Below are 14852 nucleotides of genomic sequence, written 5' to 3'. Positions count from 1 at the left end.
AGAGTTTGAACTACCCTGAAGGTAGTTTAAGCTACTGGTAATCACTCTAGAGGCAGAGGCATCGCTCACAAGAACAGGAGACTTAGTAAGGCCATGGCCTTCCTGGTCCAACAGACTGGAAATTCATATTAGTTTCTTTAATTAAAAAAAAATTCATTAGAAACTCTAGAAACATCATATACCATGTTGAGTAAGGTAAAACATCATGTAGAAAAACATAAGTGCTAACAAACTTTTAAAAAAAGACAATAAATCAATAAATAAACCAAAACCACCCAGGGGCATGAAACAGAGCAGGAACGTTCTACCACATTTCATGAGTAACACCAAGAGCCTGAATAAAGCCCAATGGCCACTAGTCCATCCAGCCTTCCATCCACCCATTCACCTGTCTAGTCTTCCATCTGCCCATTCTCAGGTTTGATCACCATCTATTCACCCACTTATCCATCTGTTCACTTACATATCCCTTCATTCACCGGGCTCTTGCAGAGTTCCCCATCCACACATCTACCCCTCCATCCATCCACCCATCCACCACCCATCCACCTATCCACCCGTCTCCCCATCCATCTATCCATCCACCCATCCATCTATCCATCCACCCGTCTTCCCATCCATCTATCCATCCACCCAATACATACATACATACATACATACATACATACATACATACATACACACATTCATCCATCCATCTGACCATCCATTCTTTCTATGATTCATTTACCCATTCCTTCATTCAGCAGTCATTTTCAGTGCTCCTCATCCATTTATCCATCTGCCCATGCATCTATCCTTCCATTCCTTCATTCTGCAGGCCTTTGCAGAGTTCCAGGAACCCACATGGTGCTAGACCTTGAAAGATATCCATGACTGACACATCCTCATCCTCATGCAACTCATGGCCTCTGAGGAAATGGGCATCATACCCAGGACCCCTAGACAATAAAGTGATCCCACTGCCGTTTCCATGCACCCCATATTTTCCTCATCAAATAGTATTGCAACTGTTTATTCTGGAACCTACAAACTCCATGACAGATTAACACCATTGTACCACCTTAGAACTCTTTTGCATGGATTAATGCACAGCCACCTAAATAAGTAGGAAGTACAAAACACAGGAAAAAGAAGACCCAGAGAGGTATCAAGTCAGTTTACCCAAGGTCACACAGGAAGCACAACCTAAATACATATGCCCTCTGTCATGACCTTTGTTATCCAGTAGGAGAGCAGGCTGGAGCTCTGTTTAGTGGGGAGGAAAGATCTCAGAACCTAGAGTAGTATCAGGCCATCCAGACCCTCAGCAATGTGATTCTGGGAAACCAGTCAAGTCTTACAAATGAGTACAATGTACATCAGAGAAGGCAAAAATCCACAGTCTGCATCAGACAGAGGAAGACAGGAGATGGAGGGGGATGGGAAGGGAAGAAGAGGGAGGGGCAGGGCAAAGGAGAGAGCACCTGAAGCCTATGGTCTGGGGTACATGACTTGAAAGATGATCAGGGAGGCCCAGGCTCCTGGGGCAGGGCTAAATCAAAGGGCCCAACAGGAGTGTAAAATCACATTCAGGCCAGGGAGGTGGCAGACCCAGGGTTTCCAGCTGCTACAGGGACTAGGTACGGCCACCAGTGGGGAAAAGCCAACACATACCACTTAAAGGAGGAGGAGAAAATGAAGGCATAAGTAAGAGGGTGCCAGCCAACGTGATGAGTAGAGGACACTGTCCCCACCTGAGCAATCACTTCCTAAGTGCCTCCTGCATGCATATACTGCATGCCACACTGCTCTAGGGGATCCAGCCTGGGACCCCAAACACTACTGTTGGGTGGGTCTGCTCCTCCTCCTTTAACTGGGAAGGAAACTGAGCCTTTCCAAGTGTCCACAGCAACAGTGATGGGGAAGAGTCTGCAAGCACCATAAGAGGACACCCAGGTCACCTGCACTCAGCAAAGAACAGGGCACAGTGACAGCTGATCAACTCTGTAAGCATCACGGTGGCAGAGTGCCAAGCTACAAATCATACCACATCATCAGGAGAGCCAGAGTAACCAGCAGGCGTCTCCACGTGCGTGGCCTGCTGACTCCAGCTGTCTTAGCTCAACCGGATCTATTGACCATTCAGTAATCCAGCCGATAGCTGGGCAGCTGACCCAGGAGCTCCACCACTGTCCAGCCCAAGATGACACCCAGCCTCCTCCCTAGCCCTGGGATTAGATGGTGTTAGTCACCATTAAAGAGCTGTCTTCAGAATCAGCACTGCCTAGGCAGGCTGAGGCACCCCAGACACCAGGACAGAGGAGACAACAGAGGCACCCTGCACTCTCAGGATGGATCTATGTCTTGGGCTGGCTTTTTCAACCATCCTGGTTTGACTTACCTGTCAGTGATCATCGCAATAAATTTCATTTCTGACCCACTGCTGTGAATTGAACCCCACCTCCTCAAAAACAAACAAACAAACAAAAAAACAAAGTGTCCACAGCCCCGGGCCCAGACTCAGAGACTGTGACCTTATTTGGAGAAAGAGTCCCTGCAGGTGCGATTGCATTACTGAGACCGGCCCTAACCCCAGTGGCATGTGTGCTTTCATAAGCAGGAGTGTGGGGGCATCTGAGGGAGACAGAGAAGAAGTGGCGCCTTTCCAGAGAGTTGGAGACTGAGGGGGCAGTGGGACCACCAGCTCTGGGAGAGGTGAAGAGGAGTCCTTGCATGGAGTCATGTGACCCTGCTTGATTTCCAGGTACCACTCTCCATAATGTAAGGAAATACAACCTCTGAGCTGACTGCGTGTGGTCATTTACGGCAGCCACTGCATGGTTATCACACGTGGCTGGCAGCATCTGACCGAGTGAGCTGCTATTTGCAGGAGGACCTACAGGGCTGGCTGGGTCCTGCTCTGTCTGTTCTTGGCGGGGAAGGGAATCCTGAGGTTACATCTGCCAGGGTGTGGAGCCCAGGGCAGGGGAAGATGAGAAATGGGTCTATTTATAAACAAATAGAGCCAGAGGGAGGGCACAGGGTCAAGAGAGGGCTTCACCAAGGTCAGAGGCCTGGTCCCAGGAGACAGGGGGACTAATGCAGGGAAGAGCCAACACCAAGAGGAAGGCAGGGGCGGAGTCAGGGTACTCTGTACCTCTCCGAGTGCTGGGCCATGGTCCCTTTCTGAACAAGAATGCCCAGCCAGCTTCCAAGTCATATCTGGTGTTGGGTGAAAGGCAGGCTCCACTGGACTGGGCGTGAGCAGATTCTTTCCTGCTGTCTCATTGCTTCTCCAGGGAAGCAAGCAAGAGTGCCCTGGAGGGTGCCCCTCTGGGCCCCGTCTGTGGACCCTTGTGCCTGCCCTTCTTCTGCCATTTTCAGGGGATCACCATCAGGGTAAGTGAACCACTGTGACCTTAGGGTGGAGGGATTTAATGAGAGGAGTGATGTTCAGTCTGGGGTCACTGCACAAAGGACCTGGTACCAGGTGGCTCTGCCTAGCACTGAGCAGGTATGGGTGGGAAGATGCTCTGCTCTGAGGCTCCAGGGTTACTGAGAGCCAGCTGCAGCTTTCCTCCACAACACCAGCAGCTTCTGGTCAGCTCAGCGTCTGGATTGGCTTTCAACCAGAATCTTCTATCCTGGAAGCACTTCTCTCTATAGCAGAAGAATTTTGGTACAGACTTACCTCCTCAGATCCAAGAATGGTGGGCTTAGTCAATGAATCCCCAGTTCTTACTCGATCCACTTCTTGGCTGTGTTTCCCACAGCAAATCACTAATCTCTCTGAGTCTAGTCTGCACCGTGGGGCTAACAGGCCTGCTTCACTGAGCTCATGGGGGCATTAGAGGGGACTGGAAGTGTAAGCAAAGCTCTAATAGAGGATATCTTTGGACAATATGTTTTCTGTTTAATCTTTCTTGCTGAGAAAGTGGGCTGGCGAGATCCACCCCACTGAGTCCTTAGCAATGCCTGGCGTGACTCGGTAGGTGGAAGAGCTTAGTAGGGGCAACTCAGCCTCCCCCTCATGACTCTGGACCCACCAGAGCTGGTCACAGTCAAAAGACCTGAATTCTGGATGTGAAAAAAAAATCGCACTTTCATCTACCAGTAACCACAAGGTCCCCTGTAGAAGCTCCTGCTGAAGTAGACACCAAGTGTGTATAAGGCAGAGGTCACCTATAGAAAGGACTGTCACAGGGAGATACAGGGTGCTGCTTCTAGCCACTTGCATTTTCATAAACAGGACCAAGAACTATCATGTCATCACACACCCATTCAATACTGAGCCAGCAACAGGTCCCTTCCCAGGGTACACACAAACAAGCATAGACACGTGCACAGACTCACATGTCAAGGCAGACCCTCTCACACATTAATGCAGTGCACACACACATACACACTAACACACAGAGCACACCTCCATAGGGACTCATGCACACTAACACACAGGGCACACCTGCACAGCAATCAGATATGAAAGCAGAAGAGAGAGCCTCTGCCATCCAGATGTGCAAGCTTGGATGCTCTATACTGCTGGACTGACTGAAGAGTATTTCTCTCTCCCTCCCTCCCTCCCTCCCTCCCTCCCTCTCTCTCTCTCTCTCTCTCTCTCTCTCTCTCTCTCTCTCTCTCTCTCTCTCTCTCTCTCTCTCACACACACACACACACACACACACACACACACACAGTGTATCCATATGCTCCTCTACACCCAACTCCCCCATTCTACCAAGGCTATGGGAGGGGTTCAGTGTGATACCCCACATGCAGTGTGTGGGACTGAATAGGGTAACCTTTGCATATTGGGAGAGACTGAGTGGGATTGGGATAACCTATGCACACTAGGAGAGGCTGAGAAAGGAAGCCTGTGTGGGTGACTCCATCTTCAACTGTTGCACCCAGCACCCAAGTGTGTGTCTAGGATCTGTGCAAGGTAAGGAAGACGTAGTGAGGGGTGTGCCGCTCAAGTTAACCTTGAAATGTTGCCTGGGTGCTACTCATCCTGGGATAAGACATCCCACGGAGGCTCACAGAATCTTGTCACTAAGGAGGCCTTGGAATAGACATGGGACTGGGCAGAAAGGAAGACTACCCAGTCTATCCAGTCTGAGCCCTGCCTATGCATCCCACTCTCTGGACTAACAGTGAGAAGACCCCACAGAAAGGCAAATTCTTAGGACTTGCTCCAGCCTATCACCGACTCTGACAAACTGAAACTCCATGTCTGCAAGTCTCTCTTCCTCACAGCCAATGCTGTTCAAGGTAAATGCCCCTGCCTGTCTGCCACCATCACACTTGCTCATCAGGCATTGAGTAAGGGTCTTGCAATGCGATGCCAAGGAGACAAAGCTTGGAGTCAAGTCTCACTGTCACCCACCTGGCCTCTGTATTCCTGACGCTGACACCAACATTGCAGGATCGGAACCTGGACTGTGATGCAAACACACAAAGCCATGAACCACAGTGAGCTGGCAATAACTGGGAACTGTCAGGGGAATCCTCAGTTCTACAGTCAGAACTGTGGCTGCCAGAGCCAGCCACAACTTTCCACGTGCACCTTCCGGAAAGGCAGCACTATCCTGAGCTCTTCAGACCTGCAGAGCAGTGGGCAGAGCACAGTCCCTGTAAGACATGGAGCTCTCAGGATACACAGAGCCACCACCATCTCTCGAAACGCTGTACCTCTCAGAAGCTCTGGTCACAGTGGGAGACCATGTACTGTAGGAACTATGAGGGTAGCATTCTATGGACCATGGTGGATAAGGAGGCAGGTAGCCCTCCCTAGGAGCTCAGGAATCTTCTCTAGTAAAGAGAAGCCTGAAGCAGGAAGGACAAGACTAGGGGAGGTGGTGGTCTGGGTACATGACATCCCCGAGGGTGGATGATAGACAGGGACAGCAGGAATCAGAGCATCCCATTAGAACTGATTCTGATGGAAGAGTGTGAAAACTTCAGGACCAGCCTCCAATGGTGACCGGACTTGAAAGAAAAGGCAGGAAGGAGCCAGTGCCCTCCAATGGTGCATCAAAGCCAGTCATGAACCAATGATGCACATTAGCATGTAAGCTTTTTGGACAAATAAGATACCTAGAGGCCAGTTGGGTTGGGCTTCATCACCTACATCCTTTTGAACTTGATCAAAAGGCTCACTTTTCTGGTTGATGTGGGCCAAACTATGGTTTAAAAGATAAACCCCAATTTTTCACCTGGATCCTGGGTGGGCACTTATGTGGGAAAGGCTATGCCCAGGTGTTCTTGCATCAGGACACTTGAAAAGAGCAACTTAATTGTCGGGGATGTGGGTGTAGTAGACAGTAATACAATGATAATGACCTTATGAAAGACACACAAAGGAGGAAAATTCCAGATAGAAACTGCATGCAGATAGACATCCAAGTGGTATGAATCTCGATGCTTCCTGCCTCAGAGCCTTCATGGGGAGCACGGCCCTGCTGACAGCTTGGTTTCAGACTTCTGGCCTCCAACTCTGTGTGGGAATAAACCCTTGTTGCTTTCAGCCCCCTAGCTTTGGCGACTGTTACAGCAGCCACCGGAGCCTCATCAACATCCTCATACATCATCAACAGTAGAGAACCAAACATTTATCACCGTCCTGGTTTTTTTTCTGTTTCCAAGTTCTTCTCAATGAGTATATCACTTTTATTGTGGGGAGGATGGGAAAAAGAGCTGTCCTTAAAATACAACATCTTCCTGTGGCTGTCACAACTGTAGAAACCAAAGAAGCCCCATTTCCTCCTATCTGAGATCTCCATCCTCCAGTACCCGTTATGGGAGGTCTGGCTGCTCTCCCGTGTCAGGTGAAATCAGAGGGCCCCACGAGGCAGCTCATCTGAGGACAGGCCAGGACACGCAGCACAGCCTGTCTGCCCTGGAGCCCAGAGGAGGAGGCCATGTCCTCCAACCAGCAGACAGCCTTCTCTGTGGATGCCACCGCCACCCTCCTCTCCTGACCACACCTAGCGCCTGGCTGTGTCCTTCAAGTCAGATGGTGGGTAAATGTCTCAAGTGCCCTCCAGGCAGAGATAAATATCAAGGAGCAGGATCCTGGAATCTGGTTTCCTATTTTTAAATGGAATGAAGGATAAATCATTTCTGCTGACTGTTTTTACCTGGCTGCAGGAAATGATGCATCGCCATTTTTTAAAAGAAAATTAAGCCTTTAATTCCATGACATGTGTAATAAAATGGCACTTCAGCTCTCTGCACTGAATATATGGCCCATTGTGTCCTAATTTACTATTCTGACACTACCTAAAATGTTCTGAAGTTATTAATGTGGCAATATATTCAAGCACAAAACCCAGCCTTCATACGCTACTGAAGCACTTAATTAACGCAATGGATGGCTGTGCCGGAGCAGAACAGGGTAACAGCAAGAGGTGCTGAGTTCCCTCTCGCCCTGCCATTGATGCTGAGGTCATCTGGAGCCCACGGTTATTATTCTGGAAGGCAGTGGTGACAGCACCTGATGGACCTGGTTGTCCTCAGACCCAAGGCACCGTTCTCTCTCTCTTTCTCCACTAAGACTGCGCTTATACCATCCCCTTACTCTGATATGAAATTCACCTTTCTTCTCCTGCTTGTTTATAACACTGACTAATGTGGTCAGAGCCAATATCAACTGACCTCATGTTGCCCCTGCCCCCACCCCTTAGCAGTGGGAACATCCACTGCATGGGCACCTCTGGACATATCCACGGGATCACTTGGAGTGACAGCCTTTCTCTTCTGCCAAACCATCTGAATGAGCTCACAGATGCCTCTGGGACCTCCAAGGTCAAGCGCTTCAACTCAGCCCCAAACAAAGTAACAATCCCATCTCATCCTATACAAGGGTCAAGTTATTTGAGTGGTTGATTTAGCTTTCTGAAGACTCATAGGGATTTGAAACTTCACACACACACACACACACACACACACACACACACACTAAAATCTTAGCAAAAGGCAGGAACAAGGTTCCTGCTGGTGAGCAGAGTTGGTGGCCCAAGAAGAGGAGAATAGATACAGCTGAGACTAAGCTTTTGAAGGGGACATGACCTTAAGCAAATTATATAGCTAGCAATAGTACACCCCCCTCCTAGGGATGCTGTGGCCATTCAAATTCTCCCATAGACTTAGACCCACACCTGACATATAGACACAACCACTATGTGTTAGCTGTGGACTTGTCCCACACCTCACACAGTGGCTTGCTGAATTACCCAGCACTTGAATGACCTCCCACATTGCACGGTTAAGTGAGTATCCAGTACTATAAGGCTCATGTGTGCCTGCACCTCCTTGTCTCTCACATTCAAGCCTTCAGCAAGCACACTCTCACTGAGAACAGTTCTACCCCCAGTGCCCTTCAGTCCCTTCCTCTTTCTCACCTAGCTTCTCAATAGCTTTAAAGCTTTTTATTCGCTGACTAGAGTTTCCGTGTATGTGTGCATGTGTGTGTGTGCGCGCGCGTGCGCGCGTGCCTGTGTCTATGTTAATGCACAGTAGGTTGTATAGACCCTTGTTTGAGTCCACTATCTGCTTCCTGGAAACCGAATAACCACCTTGGCCTTCAAGACTCCAGGAGACCTAATCCTATCTGCCCTCGACTCTCCTCTCAAAACGATTTCCGATCCCTCAAATAAGATCCATGAAATCAAGGACTCTGACTGTTGCCTTGGCTGCCTGTGGTAGTTGGAAAACAACTACTACTCTTTAGAAACAATGGCTGATCAGATCCCTGCAGTCTATACCTACACCCTATGCACTAGTGAACAGCAGGAAAACATGCTAACAAAATGGCCCCATTTAGCTAACCCTGTAGCAACCCCTGCACCAAGCCAGTGAACAAGTGGAAATCAGGAGGGGAAGTACTGGATACCAGCCCAGGCTTCATCTCTAAGAACCAGAACGGCCCTAGGAAGACCACTGCACTCAGCTACACAGGCTCCGCACTGCATCCATTTAGGGGCATCTCTAATGTAGAACACTATCAAGCTTTGGATAGGGCAATGCACAGCCTGCTCCATCAGAGTGAGCCCCCACCAAGCCTCCTTCCTGGGCCCTGCCCAGACTCAGCTATGTTTCTCTACTGGTACCTTCCTTTAGAATGCTCAGAGCAATAACCAGAAAGCATAACTCGACTGTCACGCGAGGAGGAAGGGGCATGGAAGGCAGACAGGAAGAGGGGACACTTTGGTGCCATCAAATCAAATGCAGCTTTAAGTCCTGTCCCTGATGTTTACTAGCTATGTGTCCTTGAGCCATCGTTCTCTTAGAGTCTTAAGCTTCCAGCACCTAGAGACCCTAGAACACATGGCCTTAATTCAGCTAGATATCTGCACGAGCAGCTGATGGGGAGAGCCTTAAGCAGGTCCTTGTGCTGACGAGTGTGTGTGAATTCTGGCTGCAGGAGGCTGTCTTCTTCACCGACAGCAGGACATCCTGGCTTCCCTTCCTTCACCATGGTGGGAAGCATAAAACACCATGATTCCTCCCTGCACATGGGACCAAAGAGGTTCAGTGGATTTCCATAGTCCTTTGCTGGTGTGTAGGAGTAAGAATGTGAATAGACAGCAGCCTTAGGCCTTCTGACAAGTCTTGCAGCTTCTGCTTAGCCAGGCTGCTGCCTGAGACTGGTTGGGGCACAAAAGATAATTGCTCAGCTCTTCAAGGCAGCCACAACATTGTGACCCATCTCCAAGCCAATGTTCCACTCCCTCATCTCGGACTCTCTCTCTTTTCTCACCTGCCTTTGTGGGGTCTGAAGAGAGATGACTCCCAAACACAAATCCTTACCCCATGGCTGGGCTGGGCTGTTAAGCCAAAGGCGGCAATAACATTAAGACCAAAACCTGGGGACAGTGCTGCTGACAGCCCCGGTGACAGCCCAGCTGGGAGGACAGCTATATTTAGCACATGCTTGACCTAAGATGCTATCTACCAGGAGCAGAAGCACAGCAAGGGGGCAGAGAGGAGTAGGGGAGAGGCCCTCGTACACTCACAGGGCCCCAGCCATGGAGCCTCAATTAGCTACTCCTGCAAGTGTCGGCTTTCCAAACACAATTTTGTTTGCAGCGTTAGAGAGACCTTATGACTCTCCAGGAGGCCTGACTGAAGTCACCGCGTATGGTGACCTTGTTAGGAGTGGAAGCTAAAAGCAGCCGGCTCTGTTTGTAAGATAGGAAAATTTCATAAGGAGGTTGACCAATGTGCTGGCTCTGGTTCACCAAATCAGTTTCCTTCGGCACCTGGGAGATGGCAGGTGGGGTCCCAGGTGAGCTGGCCTTGACTGTGTTCTTTGGAAGATCTGTTTGAGTGGATGGTTCTGGGTCCATCCCCATCTCACAGACAAAGAGACACAAAATGTTTTTGCAGAGATTTCACCAAAGGCCTCAGCAATACGTGAGCTCCAGACGTGCTAATATCTCCCACCTCTGGAGGTGGCCCAAGAAAATCAGGGCTGAGGTAGGGACCTCATTTCCCAGAAGCAATTTTACCTCTGCGCCCTTTGAAGTGCCTGAAATTGACCTGAGACTGCCCCTGTCAGCACCCTGCAGGAGGCTGCTGAAAGCACTGTTGGCACCTGATTAAAAAGAGGCTTGTAGTCCAGCCTGCATCTCAGGCACTCATCCCCAAAACAAGGAGTCATGGCCTGCTCACCCTGGACACTCATCCCGGAAAGAGCCCAGTGGTTTCTTCTCACCTGAATGTGGGTACCCTGGGCTAGACCAGAGAAAGACACATAGAGCTGCCCTGAGATAAATAATGTTGGCATTGGGGCTCTGACCCTTACTGCTTTACTTAGCGTTCCTCTGTGTGACGACATAACCAAGAAAAGTATCTTTAAGAAGAAAGGGCTTTTTTTTCTGGCCGACAGTTTCAGACAATTGAGTCCATGGTCACCTGGACAAGACAGTTGACATTCAAGTGGCCCATGAACCCATGGGTAGAGACTTTATTTATCAGGTTGTGAAGATAGCTTAGTTGATAAAGTGCTTGCTGTCAAGCTTGAAGACCTGAGATCAACTCCCCAACATGCACATAAAAGCTGTATGGAGGTGCATCTGTAGTCCCTGTTCTGGGGAGGCAGAGATGGATGGATCCAGCTAGCTTAGCTGGTCGGTGAGCTCTAGGTTCAGTAAAAACAAAAAAGATATAGAATGACTGAGGAAGATAGGTGCTGACCTCTGGCCTACACACACACACACACACACAAATGTGCCCACGTGCACACACACATACATATGCACCCAGGCGCACACATGCAAAGGATTTTTATTTATCTTTTTCTAAGATCATAGTTTAGGGGTAGTTTTATGCTTGTAGGAAAACCGAGCAGAAAGTTTACAGCTGCCCCTATATACACCTACCCCACACAAGCACAATCTTCCATCTTCTACATCCCAGAGAGGGGTTCCTCACCTTCTTTCCCCTCCCTGAAAATTGTCTATAATGAGAAAAGTACATTTTACCAAAGATGAAAGGATGAACAAAGAGAGAGAGAAGGGGAAAAAAGGATGGGCAGCAACGGATCCTTAGCCCAGAGTAAGAAGCCAGGCAGGCTCTTGACCCTTCAAGGATGCCTTTTAGTTTCTCCAGCTGTAGTAACATTCACCCATTAAAGTGTGTAAGTTCGTTTGTCTGTCCATATACCACCATGGAGAAGAGACCATTTCAAGGCTTTCTTTATCCCATAGGAAGAATGCCTCCTGCTTTGGTAGCTAAGGTCATACACAGAAGGACCTGCCCCTCCCAGCTGTGCTGCTGGGGGGAAATACCAGGATTGGAGCCGCCCTTATGCAAACCGAAGAAGGAGTATGGGGTGGTCTGTCTAGACCACTCTACAGTGCTCTCCTATGACCTGAATAGATAAGACGCCCCAATGCCAAACACTTCCAAAACAGAACATATCTTCAAGGGTTCACTTTATACTTCATAACATTTGTAATAAAATCCACAACGAATTCAAGGTAAGATTCTTAGTGGATTAGTTTCTCCACAAAACCAAAATTTCCTTCTTTTTTTTTTTGGTGTGATAATGCAATGTTTGTATCCCACAAACCTGTCACACACACACACACACACACACACACACACACACACATTCCCAGTCACCTCAGCACTATGGATGCATATGGGCAGTATCCAGGAATGGGGTCACTCTTCAAACCTTAAAAGGAGAATCATGAAGCCTGGGTCAGAACTGACAGGAAATGCATTGGGGGAAAAGGGTGACCAGCTCTGAGTTGGGGTTTAAAATAGATTGTAGAGAGCTCGGTGTGGTGGCACATGCAATCACAACACTTGGTCTGTGGGGCAGGAGGATCAAGAGTTCAGCATCATTTTTGGCTGTGTAGGAAGCTTGAGATGAGCCACTCTCGACCTCAAAAGAAAACACAAACAAATCACAGGCTGCTGTTTTAGGCAGCCTAAATGATGGTGGCAGATTCACTTGAGGCAAAAAGACTCCATTTCCTATTGCTAAAACCACCCACCTACACGCAAATAGACAAACAAACAAACCAAACCCCCTTATTTCAGGTCGTACACCTCTCTCTACCACAGGCTGCTTTCCTCTGGATCACCTGCATATTGGTAGGGAAAATACGCACTTCACACAGACTGTCTTAGTCTGTGCAAAGGAGCAGGGCTGACATCACGATGCTGACTGTACACATGAGCCAAGACCAAGGGTGGAGAAAGGGCTTCACCATACCCACAGGCTAGGAAGAGTCTAAGCCGGAAGCCAGACACAGGCTTTTCTCTTCTCTAACTGCCTCTCAGGGAGCGCTGGTCAGTGTTACAGTCACGGGGGTTAGAAGGGGTATGGAAGAGGTACCTGATAGTCCCTAAAATCCCCACTCTGTGTCTGTCTGTCTGTCTGAGGCCAGTTCCTTGCTCTATTCAAAAGGTCTCCTACCTACCCTGGACTGACCCAACATTTCTACAGCAACAGCCATTAAAATGTTTCCCTAGGGTGTGCCCTGGCCTCTGTGGCTTTAATTTGCTCCAAATAAAACTATGGTCACTGGCAGTCCATTTCCTCATGGACATCATTCTCACTGCTGCCCTTGGCACTGGTGACATCAGTTCTATATCTGACTTATCTTCTTATGCAATCCTTCTTCCTCTGTGCTGTCATCACAAACCCAGAACCCCAGCAGGTGGAGTTTTTCTTGGAGGAGGGTGCCTTTAGGTGGAGCTTGTCTATGTGTTCTGCATGGAGAACACTCCATTGCTCTCCTTTCTAGCTCTCCACATGCCTTGCAGCAAAGTCAGAGCCGGGGTCAAGACTAATGAACATCCTCACCCGAAGCCTTTGCACACACAGTGTTGTATTCATTGGAAAGGAGGTCTTGGGAGTGCTCTTCATGCACTTCCAGATCTGTCCCTATTTGCCCTCTAGCTTTGGCATGTCACAGTGTTGTGACCTCAGTTTCCCCTTCTATGCTTCATGAGCATGGAAGGAGATAACGTATGAAAACATTTGGTTCAGCCCAGTGACTACCAGACGATCAGTCCCCTGCAGGGCTTGTTGAAGCAGTGGGATCTCTAACACACTGAGTCTAAGAACCACATTTCCAGCCAGCTCCAAGCTGCTGTAGAGAGATGCTTGAGTGTGCTCTGTGTGCCCTTGGCTGACAGGGATCATTCTTGTGATACAGGGAAGCAGGCAGACAGCCATCGAAGGGAAGCCACCCAAACGTGCCTTCTTCACACAGGTAGTATCTTTTAAACATCAGACCCAGTGCTTAAAAACAAACTGGAGCAGATGACTAGGCTTCTATCCAGACTTGGGCAACTGGACATCCCAAGGGAGGTAGCTGGTAATCCTCGAGGTGATGGGCCTCCGGGAGAGAGTGCTCATCAGCTACACAGGGAAACACTACAGGCACACAGCCCATTCTGCTGGCAATAACCACATGAGGAAAGAAGTCTCCCATGTTTCACATAGGAGCGTGGCTAAGGAGCCACAGCACTGATTACCTGATGGAAAAGAGCCCTGCAACCTTTTAATGAAGACCTCCTGAGGCTGGAAGCAAGACTTCTCTGGAATGTTTATGATGACATCCAGGAAACTAAGAAAGAAGCAGGCCTAGGTGGGCCTCCTCATGGAACCTACTGCCAGCACAGCATAAACTGCCCAAAGCAAGGCTTATTCACAGTAACCCACACAACAGAAACCAAAGCCATATACTCAGGGTTCATAGCTCCTCTATCTAAGGATGAGCATCAATCCATACACATTACCCAGAAACACAAGGGATGGATGACACATCTGCAGGGCATAAATGCTCCACATACCATTAATATGCACAGTGCTAAGCTAAGAAGCCAAGCCCTGCACCAAAGGAGGGCTCACACCCAGGACCCTGAAGTTCACCCTGACTCACCTGGTACCTCTCAACAGCACAGAGCAAGACAAGTCCTATTTCCACAAGAAATCCCTATTGATTTTATGACTATTAAGTCACGTTTGCCTGCTTCTTCAAAGCCTGTTTTTGAAAAGATGCTCAACACCGGTCATAACTTGGAAGATGCAAATCGAAACCACAGTGAGATTCCACCTTACACCCACTAAAACCACTACAATCAAATGAATGAAAAAGAAAGTGGGAAATAACAGAGAGAAAAACAGAAGCCCTGTGCAGTGTTGGAGAGAAGGTCAGTGAGGCCATGTCTATGGGAGAGTTTGACAGTACCTAGAAAAGTTAGACAGAATTGTCATATAATCTAGCAATTTCATCTTCATCATCATCATCATCATCATCATCTCTCTCTCTCTCTCTCTCTCTCTGTGTGTGTGTGTGTGTGTGTGTGTGTGTGTTATAAAAGCAGGCCCTCATATATTTGTAGCA

General features: G+C 48.7%; 1 protein-coding gene across 1 annotated transcript in view; it reads left to right on the top strand.

The window, feature by feature from the left end:
* Positions 1 to 3276: 3276 nt before the first annotated feature.
* Positions 3277 to 14852, top strand: part of CUNH10orf71 (chromosome unknown C10orf71 homolog) — a 50021-nt gene continuing 38445 nt past the window's right edge. The window contains exon 1 of the mRNA XM_029469342.2: positions 3277 to 3381. The gene's annotated coding sequence lies outside the window, so the exon portion shown is untranslated. The remainder of the gene's footprint in view (positions 3382 to 14852) is intronic.

The sequence above is a fragment of the Mus caroli genome, unplaced genomic scaffold, assembly GCF_978045245.1.
Source record: "Mus caroli unplaced genomic scaffold, Mus_caroli_1 scaffold_12, whole genome shotgun sequence".
NCBI classification, from domain to species: Eukaryota; Metazoa; Chordata; class Mammalia; order Rodentia; family Muridae; genus Mus; species Mus caroli.
Note: the sequence above shows the minus strand (reverse complement) of the source record. Positions and strands in the feature narration are given on the sequence as shown.